Source organism: Ovis aries, chromosome 5 (assembly GCF_016772045.2).
Source record: "Ovis aries strain OAR_USU_Benz2616 breed Rambouillet chromosome 5, ARS-UI_Ramb_v3.0, whole genome shotgun sequence".
Lineage (NCBI taxonomy): Eukaryota > Metazoa > Chordata > Mammalia > Artiodactyla > Bovidae > Ovis > Ovis aries.
Window position 1 is genome coordinate 61,903,826 of NC_056058.1, and position 21,249 is coordinate 61,925,074.

The following is a 21,249-nucleotide window of genomic DNA, read 5'->3' on the forward strand; positions in this document are numbered from 1 at the left end:
ATGAAAACAAATCTTTACCCAAATATTTACTTGTACACAAATGTTCATTAACAGCTTTTTTGTTATAGCCCCAAACTGGAAACAACTCACATGTTCATCTGTAGAAAGGGTAAAACCATTGTAGTATATCTATACGAAAGAGCACTACTTAGCAATTAAAAAAAAAAAAAAAAGACTGGCACAGGCAACAACATGGATGAATCTCAAATAATTACACTCAGTGAGAGAAGCCAGACTCTCATCTCACATACCAACAAGAGTGTATACTTGATGATTCTATTATATAAATCTGCTGAAAATGAAGACAGACATATAAAGACAGAAGGTAGATCAATGGCTCCCTTGGGACAAAGTGAGACTTGGTGGTGGGTAAGGAAGGGCCAGGTTGCAAAATGCTCGAGAAAACTTCTGGGAAGATGGAGATATCCATTATCTTGTTTAGGGTGATAGCTTCACAAGTGTACACATGCATCAAATTTCATACAGTAAACATGCACTGTTTATTGCACTTTGACTATACCTTACTGAAGGCAGGGGGAACAAAAGAGAGAAAAATCTAATTAAATGTAAGCCAGATGGTATAAACCAAGATTTCCCTAAGCAAACCAAGATGTATGGTTTACTTTATAGATATACACACCTGCCCGCATTGTTAATTTTTAATATCCTTTTGACATTTAGGTTAATCTGCATCTCTCATTCCTTCAAATAACTCATTCTGAATTATTCCCAATTAAATTTCCTTTATCTACATTTGCTTTTAGCACTGTAATCCTCTTTTTTCCAGGACTTACCACATTGTACATTTGCATTTACTTCCACTGAATTAATGTCTACCTCACTCAGCGAGACTGTAAGAAACACGAGCCTTAGAATCTTGTCTTTCCTCGTTATTACTGTAGTCTCAGTGTTTGGTACCCATGCATAATTAATACTGGTTGAAAGAATAAAAGAATCTGACAGCAAAACTAAGGATCTGGCAAAGGATGCAAAAGGCTTTATTTATTTATCTAATTTACTTATTCAATCAATGAAATGATTATAATACTACAACTTTACAGTTAAAGCATTTGCATGTGAACAGACACTCCTCTCATCTATGGTTTTACCTTATTTTTATAAAAATTTTGTAAAAAAAAAAAAAAAAAAAGGCAAAACAAAGTATGTCCTTTAAGGAAAGAACCTGGAACTCAAGATGGCACAGAAACAAGCAAGAAAATGGAAATAAGTTCTAAACCCAAAGATTTGACACAAAGGTCATACTCAGTAATCCACAGCTATTACTTCAGAGACCATTATCATCTTAACCCTGGATATTGCAAGGGCCCCTAACACACTGATGCTCAGTCTTGGGTACATATGAGAATTATCTGAATTTTTTTTAAAGTACCTATATCTTTGTCTCATTCTCAGAGATTCTGATTAATAAGTCACGGAGTCCTGTTGAGCATGAAGATTTGTCAAAGGGTTATTAGGGTTAGGGTTTAACTAACTTCCAGCAAAGCTTAGAGTCACTGGTTTATCTGAGCTTGGTCTGGAGAGTTGTACTGCCTCCAGTCCATTCTTACTCTCGAGCTAACATCATCAGTTTCAAAAACAAACACAAATATGTCACTTGCCCACCTGAAACCCTTCGATGTTGCCAAACAACCTACAGAGTGTCCCATAGTCTAAACTTCAAACCTGAAGAAAGCCCTGCTCAAAGAGAAGAATCAAAACAACTGATTCAGGGTCTGGGGCAGGGGAAAGATAAATTGAGCTCATAATATCTAGTGCCAGAAAGAAAAAAATACTATAGGAAAATGATGAAGACATGTTAAAAGTTCGCAGGAGACAACCTGAAGGGATTCCCCCTGGCCAATTTCAGCCTCAAAATAAATGACAGCACTAGATAGTAACCCATTGCCTAAATTAAGAACCCAGGATTACACGCTGATGATAAACGAATAAAGGAAGAGGAGGGAAAGCCTTTCTTAACAATAGAATGCCAATAAATCTAGACGATGGAGTTAGATCAATATTTTCAACCGCCACACTAGTAAGTGACTCAGACAAAAAAATCAAGAGATCCTAATCAGTGGGTGAAACTCTTGTGAGATTAACAGCCTCAAAGTATCTCCCATAAACTACTTATAGAATCTTTACCTATTGTATTTTTTTTTAGAAATTTACAAATTTTAACCTATTTTTTACAATAGGTAAAAATAGTAACTATAGTTGGACCTGACTGACATCATCACAACAAAGTGATCACAGTTAAGGTCACCAATAAAAGGACATCTTGTGCCTCCGGATGTGATGTTCTGAGAAGAACACAGTATCACTTTTGCAAAATTCCTGCCAAAAAATGTAACATTTAAATCTAATCATAAGAAAAAGTCAGAGGAACCCAAAGTGTGAGGCATTCTACAAAATAACTAGTATGTACTCTCCAAAAATGTCAAGAAAAACAGAGGAACTGTCCTAAATTAAAGGAGACTAAAGATATCTGACAGCAGATGCAATGACTGTTCCTGGACTGGGTATTGAATTGAGGGGAGGGGGAGACTCCCTCCCCCACCTATGAGTTCCCCCACCTAAGAACAGTCCTGGGTAAGTAGCAAAGTATGAGTATCAAGAAATATCAGCATTACATCTATGCTAAAATATGTAAGTTCAAGAACTGTATTGTGGTCATACGTAAGAGAATATTCTTGTTCTTAGGAATACACACTTCAGTGTGTGAAATATCAAAAGGACAACACGTTTTGTATACTGTGTGCTGTGCTAAGTCAATTCAGTCATGTCTGACTCTGTGTGACCCCATGGACTGTAGCCCTCCAGGCTCCTCTGTCCATGGGATTCTCCTGATAAGAATGCTGGAGTGGGTTGCCATTTCCTCCTTCAGGGAATCTTCCCAACCCAGGGACTGAAACTGCGTCGCTTAAGACTCCTGCATTGGCAGGTGAATTCTTAACCACTAGAGCCAGCTAGTACTCTTGCCTGGAAAATCCCATGGGTGGAGGAGCCTGGAAGGCTGCAGTCCATGGGGTCACTGAGGGTCGGACACTACGGAGCGACTTCACTTTCACTTTTCACTCTCATGCATTGGAGAAGGAAATGGCAACCCACTCCAGTACTCTTGCCTGGAGAATCCCAGGGACAGAGGAGCCTGGTGGGCTGCCGTCTATGGGGCTGCACGGAGTCAGACACGACTGAAGTGACTTAGCAGCAGCAGAGCCAACTAGGAAGCCCCCAAAGGCAACATATCAGGAACTTTTAGCTAAAACAAAATTACAGAGAGACAGAGATGGGAGGGAGAGGGAGAAGTGGAAGGTCAATAGGACACAATGGAAATAAGAGTACTTTGCTCTGTGATAACTTAGAGGGTGGGTGGGGAGGGAGGCTCAAGAGGGAGATGTGTATGTGTATATATAAGTATGTATGTGTATGTGTGTGTATGTATATATATATATACATACACACACACACAAGTATCTACAGCTAATCCACTGTGTTATATAGCAGAAATTAATACAACATTGTATAACAATTATACTCCAATTTTAAAAAGAGTACTTTGTACTCTTCTGACGATGTTTCCCTAAGTTTGAAATTTTATCAAAATAAAGTGATTAAAATCAGGCAAACAAAAGAAAACAGAAGGTGCCTATCTCTGCACCCTCTGCTTTCCCAGACCCCCTATTCACACCTCCAGTTACCCTCTACTGAGCCTGTGCTGTGCCCTGAAGTTACCATGCTCTTTGTGGTTTATACATGACCTGCTTCAACTATCTGGAATGTGTGGACCCCTTTCACCTAAGTAATTCCTACTCCTTCTTTCAAAGTCCTGGAAGGTATTCTGTGTTCTGTGGATCACATTCTGGTGGTCTCCAGTGCACCTCACTTGCCTTGAATGCCCCTCCCATAGAATGGACTGTGCATTCCTCTGTCATAATTCTGGCCACACTACCCCCACTGTCCATCTCCTCCACTGAAAAGCAAGGGTTTCTTGTTATTATCCTTCAGATCCCCATTCTCTCACATCAAAACAGCAAGCTGTCAAAAATTGATGTATTGATGGTTGAATAAATGCCTTCCATTTAGTATCAGCATCCAACATTGTATATATTTTAGTAGATACTTTAAAAATAAGAAAAGAGGATTGCTGAATTAACTTATTTCCCTGATTTTTCTTTCTATATATTATCAGAGCATCTATTATATGCACTTCACTGTATACATAATAATAGAAATTGTTATCTTAAAAATTATCTTCTGACACAAATAGTTATTTTTCCTCTTCCTGTTTCTAAGGAGACTAAGCCTAACAACTGAGCAGCATTTGTTCAGTGAGCTCACATCATCTTTCTGCAAACATCTTCATATTGAACCATGTATTAATGATGGATATGGCTGGCCGGTGGCTGACTAGAATCATTCTGGAAAAGAAAACAAGAATACAGAGAGCTTGGGAGGAAGATTTGGGAGGAGGACTGGGCTGATGGCTGCCCATGGGGAAGGGTGGAAGGGAAAGTGAGAGATCTGGAGACACAGAAGCTGAAAAGAAGGTAATGGAGAAGAAGATACCTTATGGTTTATGGCATTTAATTAATATTTGCTGAAAAAAAGCACAGAAGTGTGATGTGTATTTGAAAAGTGAAATTTATGTACTATAACATCCTTTCATGTTTGCACAAATTCTTCGGGAAGATAACTAGCTTCATTAAGGTCTGGTAGAGCAGACTGAAAGTAGAACATGGACAGAATTGCTGAGTAAGGGGGAGGCTGGTGAGGACAAAAAAGAAGATTCCCACAGGAGCCTGCTCCTTGTTCCATGTGGAGTGCATGACATGAATACTCTGCAGACAGCACAGAGAGGGCTGTGATGGCTTTTCATTGTTAATAGCTAGTATCCATTCTGCTTGGTCAGGGTCTGTGTTGTATACCAGTTGCTAAATAATTTTAATGTCTCTAGTAATAATGTGATAGAATACATATGATAGCACAATATGATAAGTCAAGAAGAAATGTGCACAGATTAATTTAGAATGTGAGATATATCAACAGAAAAATCTACCTAGGAAGAACAGTCATAAAAACATTTCCAAATAGGACTTCAGTCAATAAGTGCTTCTGGTCTTCAAATGTAAGTGTTTGTGGTGTTCAAATGTCACAAAAATTTGCTACCAGGATGTTGAAGTGGAAGCATTCTATATGCCTGATTTGTGTGTGTGTGTCTTGTTTGTCTTTATTTTTAATAAAAAAGTTTCTATAAACATATGTTCCAGGTTATTATTACACATTCATTATGTTAAGACATGCTTATTAAAAATATATGCTGGACACTGAGGCTTTACCCTAAAGGAAACTCTAATACAGAAAATACATATATACAAACAAATAATCTAACAAAAATATTGTTAGAACTTACTAATACAATTGCAAATGCTTTTGAGTCTTAAATTATTTAAATAGGCTACAAAATAAACAACAGGAGAAAAGAGAGAGGCGAAACTTCACTGATCTTCTGTATAAAGATAATGTATAATGAACATCACTAAAATTCAGCCATATGGCAAGAGTTCTATCTCATAGCACTGATTTGAAGGTCAGACACCCAGGTAGAAGCTTTGACCTTGCCATTATCTCAATGTGTGATCGTGAGTAAGTCACTAAGCCCGCATGAATTGCAATTCCTTTTTCGTATATTGAGGGGTTGGTTACGATCAGGAGGTTCAAATGCTCTGCCAAAAGGGTCTATGGGGTTGAAAAGTATCTAGTGGGCTGGATTCTGTGTCCTCTACTCACCCTGCCAATGAAAGGAGTCCCACTTTTCTCTGTTTTATACGTTTGAATTTTGTTTCTCTTTTGTTTGAAAAGTTCCATCACTAAAAACAGAACTAGGTTTCCTAAAATCCTGTTCCAGCTCATAAGAGACCCTACCATTTTTTAGGGGGAAGAAGTCAGAGGTGAAACGCAGTGGATGTGTTCATGAAAGATGCATTTTGTTTTTAAGATAATAATTGCGCAAACTGCCAAAGAAATCTTTTTAGAAGTCTGTGCTATACTATGTATATTATATATTTCTTTCTCCAATTGTTCAAAATTGTTTTTCAGTACCAGGATGAAAAATCCATTGCTTTTTTCCAAAATACTAATTGCTGAAAAGTAAGGATTTTACGCAAGCAGAATTCAATTAACAAACTTAATACACTCATCAACTACTAATTTGATTAGAACATTCAGCAAATTGCCATCAGTGTAGCCAAAGCTGGTAGAATGACTCCCATAGTTTGAGGAAGTCAGGACCGCAAACAGACATGTTTTGTATTTTTCCGTTCAGTTCAGCCTCTCAGTAGTGTCCGATTCTCTGCAACCCCACGAACTGCAGCACGCCAGGCCTCCCTGTCCATCGCCAACTCCCTGAGTTTACTCAAACTCATGTCCATTCAGTTGGTGATGCCACCCAACCATCTCATCCTCTCTCATGCCCTTCTCCAGCCTTCAATCTTTCCCAGCATCAAGGTCTTTTCCAATGAGTCAGTTCTTCGCATCAGGTGGACAAAGGATTGGAGTTTCAGATTCAGCATCAGACCTTCCAATGAATATTCAAGACTGATTTCCTTTAGGATGGACTGGTTGGATCTCCTTGCAGTCCAAGGGACTCTCAAGAGTTTTCTCCAACACAACAGTTCAAAAGCATCAATTCTTCAGTACTCAGCTTTCTTTATAGTTCAACTCTCACCTCCATACATGACTAGTGGAAAACTATAGCTTTGATTAGACGGACCTTTGTTGGCAAAGTAATGTCTCCAGTTTTTAATAAGCTGTCTAGATTGGTCATAGCTTTTCTTCCAAGGAGCAAGTGTCTTTTAATTTCATGGCTGCAATCACCATCTGCAGTGATTTTGGAGCCCCCAAAAATAAAGTCTGTCACTGTTTCTAATGCTTCTCCACCTATTTGCCATGAAGTGATGGGACCAGATGCCATGGTTTTAGTTTTCTGAATGTTGAGCTTTAAGCCAACTTTTTCACTCTCCTTTTTCACTTTCACCAAGAGGCAAGTTGGGAGTTGGTGATGGGGAGTCCTGGTGTGCTGTAGTTCATGTGGTCGCAAAGAGTTGGACACGACTGAGTGACTGACCTGAACATAAACTTTACAAACCTAGTTAGAAGAAGAAAAAATTAGTATAATGTCACAGCTCCAAATTAGCAGCATCCGCTATAATTAAACTCTTTTTTTTCCTTCCCATACTCCCATTATCCTTCCCTCTGACTCTTTTTTCAGGGATGCTCTTCTCCTGAAACCTTAAATATGGGCAATGACTTTAACCAGAGCAAGCCAGCAGTGAAGAAATCACCTCTGCTGTTTTCCCCCAATCCTCAGAGTCCATGTTAATTATGGCTGTCAGAGGGATCTAGAAGAGGAATTGCAGTGGAGAGCGCTGAGACTGAGTGAGTGGTTTCTTTGAGCTCTGCCACTTATTCCTACTACCCAGGCTGAAAGGGGTGATGCATTTGTTAGATACTAAGGCAGGCAAATTATGCAGAGAGCTGATTTAGTAAAATGGGAGTAGAGGCTTTTTAGTCACACAACCCTGGATTCCAAACTGACTCCTGCCACCGTCTAGTCCAAAGATGTTGGCCACTTCTGGTTCTTGTACACAAGGGCATTGGTAATTACTAATCACTGCACTGGTGCCAAATTAAATGAGATACGAAAAGTAGGGTTATCAGAACATTGTTTGGCCCAAAGCAATTATGTAATAATTTTTTTTCCAAATTCTATCAACATGCAACTCCAAATAAAGAGACGACAAGTTTCTCTTGGTAACTAAGAGCGTCAAAGACATTAGGCATATGAGGAGAATCACAGTGGTTCTCAAATATTATGGATCTAATAAAGGTAAGTGCTTAACATTTCTCTTACACTCTGTAAATCCCCTGTTTCTCAATTCTATGGTAATGGTTTTTGTAATTTTCTTAAACTATTTCTGAAATTAGGATGAGTCTTAACATTGATGCATGCATTTAATGTGATACCTACAGCTATTTTCTCTTAAAATATTGTATTGAAATAAAAGTGTCTTATAATCAAGTGTTTTAATTATACAATTAAGTAAAATAGCATTATGAAAAATGAATCATCTCCTTTAATAAATAACCAGAGCTATCCTCTCAGATGTCTGAAAGACCTAATTGACTATCAAGTGTCACCAAGCTTTGCCTTTGAATTTTTTATATGTCCTTGAGTCTCCCACACTGATTCTTTATTGCCATCCCCTTCTTCAAACTACTATTTCTGATTACTTGCTATGTGCCAGTACACTGCAAAATGCCTTATAAATATTCTATTTTACTCTACACAGCCCTAAGGTGAAATCAAAGATGAAGATATTGAGGCTTTGATGAGAAAACTGAGGTGCAGACAAGTAAACACGGCTCTAGTTCACAGTAGCTGAGATATGGGTCAAGTTCAGGTGTGACTCCAAAGCTGCGATTCTTAACCATGACTGGAATTCCTTGATTGTAAAAAAGTGATTTCAACACTCCAAGTAATAATCCAAATTCCCACAAGAATAACCTCAGAGTTAGGGCTTAGGGGAAAGCAGAGGAGAGGGCTATCCAAGTAGCACTGTGGAAACAGAATTATCAAAATCAAACTACATATGGTGTGTCTTCATGTGTAAGTTTACATCAGTTCACACTATATATTTTGAAGATGTGCTTTAAGTACAATGTAAAATAATGTACAAGGGAAAACAAGACTGAGTATATTTAATGCTTATTCCCTATATTTTTGCATTTTAAAAATAAAAATTCAGTAAAATCTATAGGAGTATGTCAAGGCTGTATATTGTCACCTTGCTTTTTTAACTTATATGCAGAGTACATCATGTGAAAAGCTCAACTGGATGAAGCACAAGCTGGAATCAAGATTGCATGGAGAAATATCAATAACCTCAGATATGCAGATGACATCATCCTTATGACAGAAAGCAAAGAGGAACTAAAGAGCCTCTTCATGAAACTGAAAGAGGAGAGTGAAAACGCTGGCTTAAAACTCAACATTCAAAAAAGTAAGATCATGGCATCTGGTCCCATCACTTCATGGAAAATAGAAGGGGAAACAATGACAGGCTTTATTTTGTTGGGCTCCAAAATCACTGCAGATGGTGACTGCAGTCATGAAATTAAAAGACACTTGTCCCTTGGAAGAAAAGCTACGACCAACCTAGACAGCATATTAAAAAGCAGAGACATTGCTTTGCTGACAAAGGGCCATCTAGACAAAGCTATGGTTTTTCCAGTAGTTGTGTGTAGATGTGACAGTTGGATTATAAAGAAAGCTGAGCACCAAAGAGCTGATGTTTTTGAAATGTGTTGTTGGAGAAGATTCTTGAGTATCCCTTGGACAGCAAGGAGATCAAATCAGTCTGTCCTAAAGGAAATCAGTCCTAAATATTCATTGGAAGGACTGATGCTGAAGCTGAAACTCCAATACTTTGTCCACCTGATGCAAAGAACTGACTCACTGGAAAAGACTCTGATGGTGGGAAAAATTGAAGGCAGGAGGAGAAGGGGATGACAGAGGATGAGATGGTTGGGTGGCATCACCAACTGAATGGACATGAGTTTGAGCAAGCTCCAGTAGTTGCTTATGGACAGGGAATCCTGGTATGCTGTAGTCCATGGGGCCCTAAAGAGTCAGACATGACTGAGTGACTGAACTGGACTGAACTGATAATCTATAGTGGAAACTATTTTGTTGGGACCACAATTCAAAATATGACAGTTTCATCTTTTAAAAACTATGGATATATGTTTATTCATATTTATATCCATGGATAGAAATCAAACTATGAAAATTAGCCAGGGTAAAAAGCAGTAAATAATATAACTGTTATGATACAGGAAAAAAACCCCTACAAACTTAGACTAAAGAAGCAATAATTGACTAATATTCCTATGCTATATTAAACTAACTTTAAGTCACTTATCTCTTGCAGCCACAAAATATTCTCACCATACATACTTTAGAGCAAACGAGTCTCCGTTTGCCCAAGAGGGCCCCAGCTTATGCTGATGTCCCCAAGTGATTGTCAACATCCTCAGAACTGTCCCAATTTGGACAGTAAATTATATGGTCATACTAACAATACTCAGGAACCTTGACTTTTTACTCTAACCTTACCTATTATAAATCATAAAATCTTTTTACTCTTCATATTCTTCTATAAGGCAGTTTACTTATATGAAATAGCAGAAATTGTTTCATAGTTAACTTTAAAAAAAAGTAGCACCATGGTGTTTCAGAAGTTAAAAGGTAAGTATAAGGTGACGGGTGGGAGAAGGCAGTGGCACCCCACTCCAGTACTCTTGCCTGGAAAATCCCATGGACGGAGGAGCTTGGTAGGCTGCAGTCCATGGGGTCGCTGAGAGTCGGACACGACTCAGTGACTTCACTTTCACTTTTCACTTTCATGCATTGGAGAAGGAAATGGCAACCCACTCCAGTGTTCTTGCCTGGAGAATCCCAGGGACGGGGGAGCCTGGAGGGCTGCCATCTATGGGGTCGCACAGAGTCGGACACGACTGAAGTAACTTAGCAGCAGCAGCAGCATAAGGTGACAGGTATCTCTTTCTACCAGAGTTCCTCTTTCTGAGAGTGCCTGCTTGTTTGGCCCACAAAAATGTATTACAGCCATCACTTTCCACTGCACCAGGTTTCTTGGAAGGAGAATGGGGTGGGCCATAATTCATGAGAGATGATGCTTAGAAACAGTTTAACTATCAACAAAATGTCCCTCATCAGAAGCATGAGAGACATGCTTCTGTCCAATTTAAATATCTGAAATTTTTACAACAAAGTAATTTCTTTGGACAAAGTCAGTTTTCTCCTCTAAGTCCAGCTATGGCATGGTCAGAGCCTTCAACAGTTTTTATTAGGCACTCAACATTCCTTTCTCCTCTGTTTATTCTTTTTAGAACTCTGCATACATTCAGGTTGCTAAATTTTTCAAATATAATTCAAGGAAAGATGACCTTACCATCTAATCCAGGTACAGATTTTGATTGGTCCAAGTTAGCAGCCCGTGGTCTTTTCTGGATGACTTATGGGGTTCAGAGATGACCTCATTTAGTACAAATGGAACATCACAGACTATGCTTGGTTGACTGGCTTCAACCTCAGTAGGTTTGTGTAGCTGTCTCTCTCTTTTCTACAGAAAATAAACAAAACATCACATGGTTACAAATATCAAAAGACATCACATTGCTCCCATATAGGAATCAGCATTATAATAAAAGGAATACTGAGGAAGACAGAGTGGAGACATGGAAAAAACTGGGTCCATAGTAACATTATTAAGACTTATCCGCTTCTGAACTTTCAGTTATAGACATAATAAACACACTCTAGTTTAAAGAGATTTGAATCAAAGATTTTGTTACTTGCATTCAAAAGCACGCACATGAATGCAATGCTTGAGGAGGCATACACGACTGATCAGAGCTAACATGGAAGATGAAACTGTCTTAGCAAGTGGCAGCAATATCAGCCCAACTGGTCAAGCCCCAAATCTAGAAATTACCTTTGGCTTTTAAGAAAGAATTTCTCACTTCAAATCTACTAGAAAAGTGTGTCTCTTTGCCTCCAACATATTCTGCATTCTATCTACTTTTCTTAAAATCCATTTCATCACATGTATCCTGCAATTTGTTCCTGGGACACTACCACATGCATGTAAATAGTTTCCCACTACCAATATTAACCCAATCCAATTGTTCTCATCCATATCGCTAAAATAATTTTAAAACCTTTTCATGGCTTCCCATCAAACTTGAGAGAAAAGTTGTATTTTTTAAAATAAATCAGGACACACAGGTTCTTTTCATGACCTGCAACCCTCCGCTGCAACCTCTTTTCTTTTCCCAACATTTGTTCTATCTCAATTGTCTGGCCTCATCACTGGTTTGCTTAAATTGATTCCTGCCCTAGGGCCTTTACACTCTTTTCTCTCCCTAGAATGCTTTTTCCATGACTTTACATGGCTAGCTCCTTCTCATCCTGCAAGTTTTTGCTTAAATACTATCTCTTTCAAGAAACAATTCTTGATCCCTTCATGTTTCAGCCCATGATTCTATCCTGATGTATTAAACACTGATCAAAGTATCCCATGTATTTCTTTTACTGCATGTGTCCAAATCTAATTATTTTCTTATTTATATTATTTTATTTACTTATTTTAGTCTGTCCATTTCTTAAAGAGATCAGCTCCATTAAGAGAGGAATCTTAGTGGTTATGTCTACCTAAGACACTGACTTATTATAGAAGATAACTGGCTATGGCAGGTTTAGAACCTGGCTGTAAATTCTTTGATACTCTTTCCACTGAGAGGTAAGATCTATGTTCCTGGCTCTTAAATCTGGGAAAGCTTTAATAAATAAGATAGAGTGGAAGGGATGCTTTGTGACTTTCGAGAGTAAGTCATGAAGGGACATGCAGCTTCTGCCTTGTTTGCTGGGAATGCTCACACACAGATCCTTGTGCTGCCACATAAGAAATCCATTACTTATGGACTACCATGCGGGAGGGGCCACACATGGGAGTGTTGGTAAATAATCTAAGCTGATCCTTTTCTTTAGCTATCCCAACCCAAGACTCAGGTATGCGAGTAGAGTCTATCCTGCAAGTAGATCCTTCAGCATCAGGTGATGCAGTCCTCATTTAAGTCATCCCAGAAAAAGCCCTGGAAATTATAAAATCACAGAGCAAAGCAGAGCTGTTCTGGTGGTGCCTGTTCTGATTCCTGATGTGTGTAATCAATAAACATAAGAAAATGACTGTTTTATGCCACTAACATCTCAGAATGTCTTTTAACATTAGGATGTTTTCCAACATAACAATAGGCATCTGGAGCGAAGGCCCACCAAATTTTGAAAAATATTTGTTGAAGGAGGTTGACCAGCTACCTTGTAGGAGCACTCTTCCAGGGACCTGGGTTCTAGTCCAAGTTCCATTATTGATATATTATCTAACCTTAGGAAATCTCATCTATAGGTCTCAAGTTCCTTCTATGTACATTGAGGTGATCTGACTAGTTTAATTCTTAGGCACTTGCCACTGAATTCTTAGTCTATAAGTGAAAACTAAGGGTTTCAACAATAATGAAAAACATAAATAGCCAGAATTAGGGGCTCTGTCTTCTCGGCATTAAAATGAGCTTAAAAGGGTGTGCTCCTTAGAGTTCTCAGCATGAAAGGGAGGAGGAAGCGATTTGTTAATTTGACAACTGACTGACTTTCTTGAATCTCTATATTCCCAAGGAAAATATGTCTGTATCTTTAAAGTCAAATCACATCAGGATGAAGGGCTCAATGGACAGATGGGTTAACTAGATGGGAGCTGGAAGAAGCTGCAAACAAATGGCTTCTGAAGGCTCCCATTTTTTAACTAAACCATTTTCCCGTTTCTTTCTACAGAACTGACTTCAGAACTCAGAGGATGGGACTATGGCAGCAGCAAAAATGTGGTAGAAAGACTACTGGGTCTGGGGGCTATCCCTGAAGCTGGGAAGCCTTGAGCAGCCACCACTCTGACCTTCTGCTGTTGAGGAGGAGGATGGTGACTCCTCTCTGTTCTTCATTAGGAAATGAGGTGTCTTTCCCAGGGCACACAAAATAGAAAATGGAAATAGGATAAGAACGTGGGGCTCCCAATTGGTAATCCAAGTGTCACAGTGTTGCCCCAAGCACCCAACTGTGCATCTCATGCATCACTCGGCAGAGGTATCAGGTTCTGAAAGAGGGGAAGCGCAGACAGCCAGGGATGAGGGATGTGAGCACGTCTACCTTTGGAATGTCTATGAGACTGGTCACTGAGAATAGATCTTTGAGTATGATTAGATGAGGATTCTAGAAACTAAAAAAAGAATTCCTGGGAAAGATCATTCTCCTGATGAGTAGAAGTAGGTAGGGTGGTAGTCTTAACTTGTAGACTTATTAATTACTATGGTTTAGACCCACTTGAACATGGACGAATCACATCCTGGGAAAAAGAACTAAGAATATGGTAAGGGGGGCAATATTTAAAATTTTATTAAGCAAACGGCTCAGCATACCTCTCTGTCATGTATTGTTTAGAGTTCCCTAACATTCCTTTGGCTAATGTTACATGTATTCTCTGTATCTTTCTAATCCAAGCACAACCATAGTCAATCAGTTCAGTTCAATTCAGTCACTCAGTTGTGTCAGACCCTTCGCAACCCCATGAACTGTAGCACACCAGGCCTCCCTGTCCATCACCTACTCCTGGAATTCACCCAAACCTACGTCCGCCAAGTTGGTGATGCCATCTAGCCATCTTATCCTCTGTTGCCCCCTTTTCCTCCTGCCCCCAATCCCTCCCACCATCAGAGTCTTTTCCAATGAGTCCTGGAATGTGAAGTCAAGTGGGCCTTAAGAAAACATCACTACAAACAAAACTAGTGGAGGTGATGGAATTCCAGTTGAGCTATTTCAAATCCTGAAAGATGATGCTGTGAAAGTGCTGCACTCAATATGCCAACAAATTTGGAAGACTCAGCAGTGGCCACAGGACTGGAAAAGGTCAGTTTTCATTCCAATCCCAAAGAAAGGCAATGCCAAAGAATACTCAAACCATAGCCAATAGATTAGAGCTATTTTAAGAGACCAGAAATATTTTCTGTCACTGTACACAGACTCCTCAGAGAGAGGAAGTGATTTTGAATATGGCCTAATGTTGAGGAATCAAATACTTTCCAAGTATATCCTCCTATAAAAACATAAGGTCCAATATGTGTACAATAAGAGGTATCCAAGTTGGTGATATTTTAATAAAGTCACACCAGGGCTTCCCTTATGCCTCAGATGGTAAAGAATCTGCCTGCAATGCAGGAGACCCAGGTTTTATCCTTAGGTCGGGGAGATCCCCTAGAGAAGGGAATGGCAACCCACACTAGTATTCCTGCCTGTAGAATTCCATGGACAGAAGAGCCTGGTGGGCTACAGTCCATGGGGTTGCAGAGTCCAACATGACTGGGCAACTAACACTTTCTGTTTCACACAATCTGACACAAAACCCAGGCTACTATTTCTGTGGTTCAATGTCCCTTGCACTAGAGTGCAATGCTTTTAGGAATTCTATCTAATAATGATCCAATGGCCTATAGTGAAAACACGGTAGAATAGCTATAAGAAATAACACAAGCGGCAGTAACATTATATATGATTCTGTTTCATGTCACCTGCTTGAGTTTAAGTGCATTTTATACAGGGACCTATTATAGTACAGAACACACAAAAATATTTTCCTCTTAGGCCTGCTGATTTATATCATTTCTTTAAACATAAAAATGGAAAAAAATAAAAAGAATTAGTTATAATTTAAAGTACTATAAACATAAGTGATTATTACCATTAGTGGTTTCAGTGTATCTATAAAATTCTGATTTCCTTTCAAGGCAAATAAATTAGTAGAAGACAGATGTTTATTGGAAACAACTGAACAAGTATTCCACATTATCACTTTAGCTAAAATAAATTTAACTCTAATCAATCCCCTCCTGTTGAGACAGAACAGATTAGAATGCTCGTAAAAGATACCATCATGTATAGAAAAAAAAAAAAAAAAAACCCACTGCATGTGAAATGTAGTTTATTGCTTTTCTGAGGAGTAGCCCAGCCACAATGAGGAACGGAGGAAAAGAAGACCAACAAATGTATTATGGTAAACACACAGCCCACCATCCCCTTTTCCTACATCGATACAGACATTACAAATTAATCACAGAGCTCTTTTCTGTTAAGAATTGGTGTTGGAATCCTACAAAAACAATACAGACTGGCCAACTGGACTTGACATATGAGATAACACCAATCTTCAGAAAGCTGGATTCTAGTCTCAGACTGGAAATTAAGGTACCAGTGTTCTAGATCTAGCTTAGCCACTGATCTACTCTCTACTATGGACTAATTTCTTCCCTTTTCTGGGTATCAGCTGCCCCCCTGAGGTCACAACTGTCAATATTTATTGCCTATCCTAGAATCACCAAACTTTTTTTTCCCCCTCCCCCAGAAGGGATCTTATATATTAGCTGACTTGCTAAGCCACTGATGGAAAGGATGTGGGTGGCAGGGAGTGTCTCCCTGTTATTTTTGTAAAGTTATTTTAAATTCACAGTCAAATAAAAGTGCAATAATGCCATCTCAAATTATTACCACTTGCTTTCTTTCCTATTGCAGCTTGTTTAACTCTCGCCATTGCAGCACTGTTAAGAGAACTCCTTGGGGGCATCTCAGAATGATGCAGTGGGTCCTGAGCAAATCTTGAAGCCTGGGCTGTGTAACTTTTTTCAAATAGCTTCTCCTCTAGGATACTACCTGTTGCAGACATGTCTATCCCTGTGTTCTGTGCTCTCAGATCCTAAAAAGAACACTAGAGTATACTGTGGAATCAATGACAACTAGATTGTTTTTCTCTTGTAAATCTAAAGTATGATTCATGGAAACTGGAAGCCAATCCATGGAAGTCTTTTTGGTGAGAGGTTGCACAGAAATGGGATTTGGGCAGCGATGTTGCTTCATGTTCAAGATGAGGTTGTTGTTCAGTTGCTCAGTCATGTCTGAGTCTTTGTGGTCCCCTGGACTGCAGCTTGCCGGGCTTTCCTGTCAATCACCAACTCCCGGAGCTTGCTCAAACTTGTGTCCATTGAGTCGGTGATGTCATCCAACCTTTTTGTTCCCTGTCGTCCCCTTCTCCTGTCCTCAACCTTTCCCAGCATCCATTTCCAATGAGTCAGTTCTTTGCATCAGGTGGCCGGAGTATTGGGGCTTCAGCATCAGTCCTTCTAATGAATACTCAGGGTTGATTTCCTTTAGGATTCACTGGTTTGACCTCCCTGCAGTTCAAGGGACTCTGAAGAGTCTTATCCAACAACACAGTTCAAAAGTATCAATTCTTTAGTGCTCAGCCTTCTTTATGGTCCAACTCTCACATCCACACATGACTACTGGAAAAACCATAGCTTTGACTAGATGGACCTTTGTTGGTAAAGTAATGTCTCTGTTTTTTAATACACTGTCTAAGATTGTCATAGCTTTTCTTCCAAGGAGCAGGTGTCATTTAATTTCATGGCTGCAGTCACCAACTGCAGTGATTTTGGAGCCAAAGAAATTAAAGTCTGTCACTGTTTCTATTGTTTCCCCATCTATTTGCCATGAAGTGATGGGACAGGATGCCATGATCTTCATTTTTTGAATGTTGAGCTTTAAGCCAGTTTTTTCACTCCCCTTTTTTACCTTCAACAAGAAGCTCTTTAGTTCCTCTTCCCTTTCTACCATAAGGCTGGTGTCATCTGCATATCTGAGGTTATGATATTCTCCCAGCAATCAAGGCAAAGATAAATGTCCAAGTAAGCACAAAACAGAGGCCACTTAAAACACTGAGCTATTTGCCTAGGTTCTAACTGTATAGTTTTCATTTTAAGCTTAACTGAGGCTCTGAGGGGTTTCATTACCCATTCCTGGATACTCTCATTTCTCTGCAACCATATCACACAGTGTCCTTTATTTTAGCCTTCTCCTGGCAGCCTAATCACATTTTGTTTAATGAGGGAAACAGGATGGAGTAGCTTGAACTAAGAGATCTCTGAAATCATGTTCATGAATTTATACTTGTTTATTTTCATCAGAATGAATCCTATTTTGACCCTGAAGCTAACTTGATGTCACACAAGTTTATTTTGGGAATTTTCTCTGCTCACAGCCTCATCCTTCCTGGCCATTCCTCTTTTTTTTTTGGCATATAATTGAATGTTGTGTGACCCCTCACCTCAATGTCCATTTTGGGGCTCCCTTTGGTTGCAGTTTTCCCAGCATCATCAGCTTCCTCTACGCCTTCCTCTTTTCCATCTCTGCTGCTCTATCCTAGAACCCTTTCTCTGAAAAATTTATCAATGCAAACTTAGCCCTCCATGTACTCACAACGTCTCCTAAAGATAGACACATTTCTAAGAATCTCTCTTAATGTATCTATCTCAAGTCGTTTTCCAAAGTCATTAAAGACAGTGGCTGTGGGTTGGAATCCCTTCCTCCATCAATGACTATGCAGTAATAGTAATTGATGGATTTGACAGTAATAGATGGATATGCAGCTGTGGAGACATTACTCAATCTTTCTGAAACTCAGTTCTTTCATATGAGAAAGAAAGTTCTTTCAGATTCTACATAAACTTCCTTTGCAGAGATCCTCAGATAGAATAGTCAGTAAATGTCATCACTGGTGCCATCATTATCATCACCATTCTTGGCTCAGCACGCCTTTGCCCTGCTTCTAATGCTTCTTCCAGGTTACAACACAGCTCCATCACTACCTCTGTGGAGCATTCCTTGACCTTTCCTACTTTGCTGTTTAGTCACTAAGTCATGTTTGACTATTTTGCAACTTCATGGATTGTAACCAGCCAGGCTCCTCTGTCCATGGGATTTCCCAGGCAAGAAGATTGGATTGGGTGGCCATCTCCTTTTCCAGGGGACCTTCCTGATCTAGGGATCAAACCCACATCTCCTGCATTGGCAGGTGGCTTCTTTACCACTGAGCCACCTGGAAAGCCCCTTTCCTAACTTCACCTTTATTAAATTTATTATAACATTCAACACATGCAAAGTGATACTTTATATATATATATTTCTTGCACGTATCTTTCTGTCCACAAAAGTATTTGTGGGGAAAAACATACAAATAAAAATACGTATGCAAAATATCTTATATTTCATATGTATTTTTTTCCTCCACAAATGTGAGATCCTTAAAAGCAAGAAAGTTGTGCCTGAAATCTTGTTCATCCTCAAAACAATTCAAAGTACTTCTGATTTTGTCTCCTACATATATCTCAAATCCTGCTCTCTTGGCTCTTGACCTTCACTCAGATGAATAATTATGATGGTAATTAATGGTTATACAAGTGTTTCCAAATAGGTGCTCATATCTATTTACATAGAGGAAGTTAGAAGGACAGAAAGAAGTTAAACGCCCTAGAATCAACAGATCCTTAGCTCACCATTTACCAGCTTCAAAGTCTCCTATAGGAAAGCTTGTTCTGAGGTAACCATTTCCTAGCTAGATAACTCGATTAAATATATAATCCCTACTTCTCATTCAGCTGAAGTCCATTTTTCAACGACTTATATAATTGTTATTTCAGAATCTTAAACTCTTCAGGCTAAGTCTCATCCTTTATCCCTGTGATATCCCTCCAGACACTTGAAATCAATGATTTTATCTCCATTTATTCTTCCTTTGAACCTGAGCAATGCAGCCAGGTCTATCAGATTGCAGCAGAAATAATTAGAATGGCTGGGGAAGTGTAACAGGGAAATATTTCAGGCAGGGACAAAAAGAGTCAGTCTCCTCAGCAGGGAGATGGAGAGAATGAAGTGCTATTTGATACGACAGAGGGATCTGAATGATATGCCATAGGGCATCTAATTGGGTGTTCCTTGCTACCTGGTCCTGTTGCCTACCCAGAAGGGGAGAGCAAATGAAATTAGCAGGGCCTAAATTTAGAGAAGATCAAAGGAAATCCTTCTCTACACAATGTGCAATTATCCACTACTGCAGGATATTATTGAGGCAAATTGAAGCAAAAAGAATTTGGAAAAGGATTAGGTGCTTATATGAATAAGAACAGCTTGTGCAGTTACTAGCAAGAATAACAATTACATGGCCAATTAATCCCCTGGCGTCAGGGTATGCAGTGAGCTCAAGCTGGGGTCAGAGAATGAACTGCCTATAGAATAGTACAGTAGTATTCAATTTTCTAGGTGCATTATTGAATTTTCCTTTGGCTAACTCCTCTGAAAAATCTAAGGGAAAACGCTTCATTTGGTAAAGAGTCAATTGCTTCAGGTTTGGGTTTTACAATCTGGGTCAGAAATAGAAATGGCTTCTGTGAAATTTCCCTGTAAAGATGTGGCACCAAAATCCTGAAATGACTTAAAAATAAACAGCAGCATGGAAAAGACCATACACTAGTTGTCTAAGGACCTGGGTCTCTAGTCCTGTTTCATATCATTGACTAGCTTGGTGACATTGGCTACCTTAGTGACCCTCAGTTTCCTTGTTTACAAAATGGCAGGCATTTTCCTAGCTATCTACGTAAAATATAACCCTAGTTTTTCAGGCCTCACTCTGTAGGTGGGCACTGTCAAGAACAAATTGATTCTTAAATGTATGTGGAATCAAGAGATGAGTCTTTATAAAGCATATGAAGGTAGTGAAATATTTGTGCTTTAGGTGCCCATGAGAAGAATGTCTGACTCTCACATACATAACTGGGGGACCATGTGTCCTACTGTTGATAGTTACCCCCCATTCACATATGCCATGGGGTCACTGATGCTGAAAACCCTCTCACACAAAGATCTGAGCTAGCTCTTTGCTCCCTAAATGCCTACAATACCTTTTCCTCAAGTCTCTACAACATGAGAAGCTTACCCTTAGATTTATATGAAATCTACATGGGGCAACTTTTCTCATTGATTTCCTTGGCCAAGTGTCCTCAGGGTGAAGTCAAAGGCAACACGTACCTATGAGGAAATTTTGGGAAGTGAGGACACGGTTTTATCTTTATGCACATCTTTCTTTTCATTCTGCTTTCCCACTCACATGACCAAAAGTATACAATGAGGGGAGAAATTCAAACTAGGAATGGTATTGAGGAAAGGGGCTGCCTATGCTACAGAAAAAGGTATATATTTTGGAAAAAAGATACAGAAAACACTAAACTGAAAAATGGATACGCTGGCCCATTATTGACCATATGTATAAGACGTGTTGGCTGATAAAGTGAATCTCTAATGAACATCCACTTATCTATATTTTCTAAATTATAAAGGGATCAAATAAAAAAATTAATAAATAACATATTGTCATTTTAGTAATGTATTTAGAAAGCACCTGTATGGAATATTTGTGCTTATTTTACCAAAAGAATAGGAGCACAGTAGTTGAATCTCCTGCAAAAGACCACTCCTAGGTTAGAGACAGGTTACCCCAGCTAATTTGCAGCTATTGTAGCGAATGTAAAGAAGGAATTGTTGACTATTTCCAACTTCTCTTGCTCAACCACTGCCCATCCACCTCTGCACACATGGGTGGATCCCCCAACTGTCAAGTTAAACTACAGTTTTTACTTGCAGTGTTTGCTGGTTTAGTTTTTAAACCTGAATTTAAAAGGTTGGAC

The 21,249-nt window shown here is 39.1% G+C and overlaps 1 long non-coding RNA gene across 1 annotated transcript in view; it reads right to left on the reverse strand.

Annotated features, from left to right (window-relative positions):
• LOC121819660 (uncharacterized) overlaps positions 1-21,249 on the reverse strand; it is a 499,391-nt gene that overhangs the window by 212,676 nt on the left and 265,466 nt on the right. Inside the window, exon 2 of the long non-coding RNA XR_006059999.2 lies at positions 11,034-11,204. This is a non-coding gene — a long non-coding RNA (uncharacterized LOC121819660). The remainder of the gene's footprint in view (positions 1-11,033; positions 11,205-21,249) is intronic.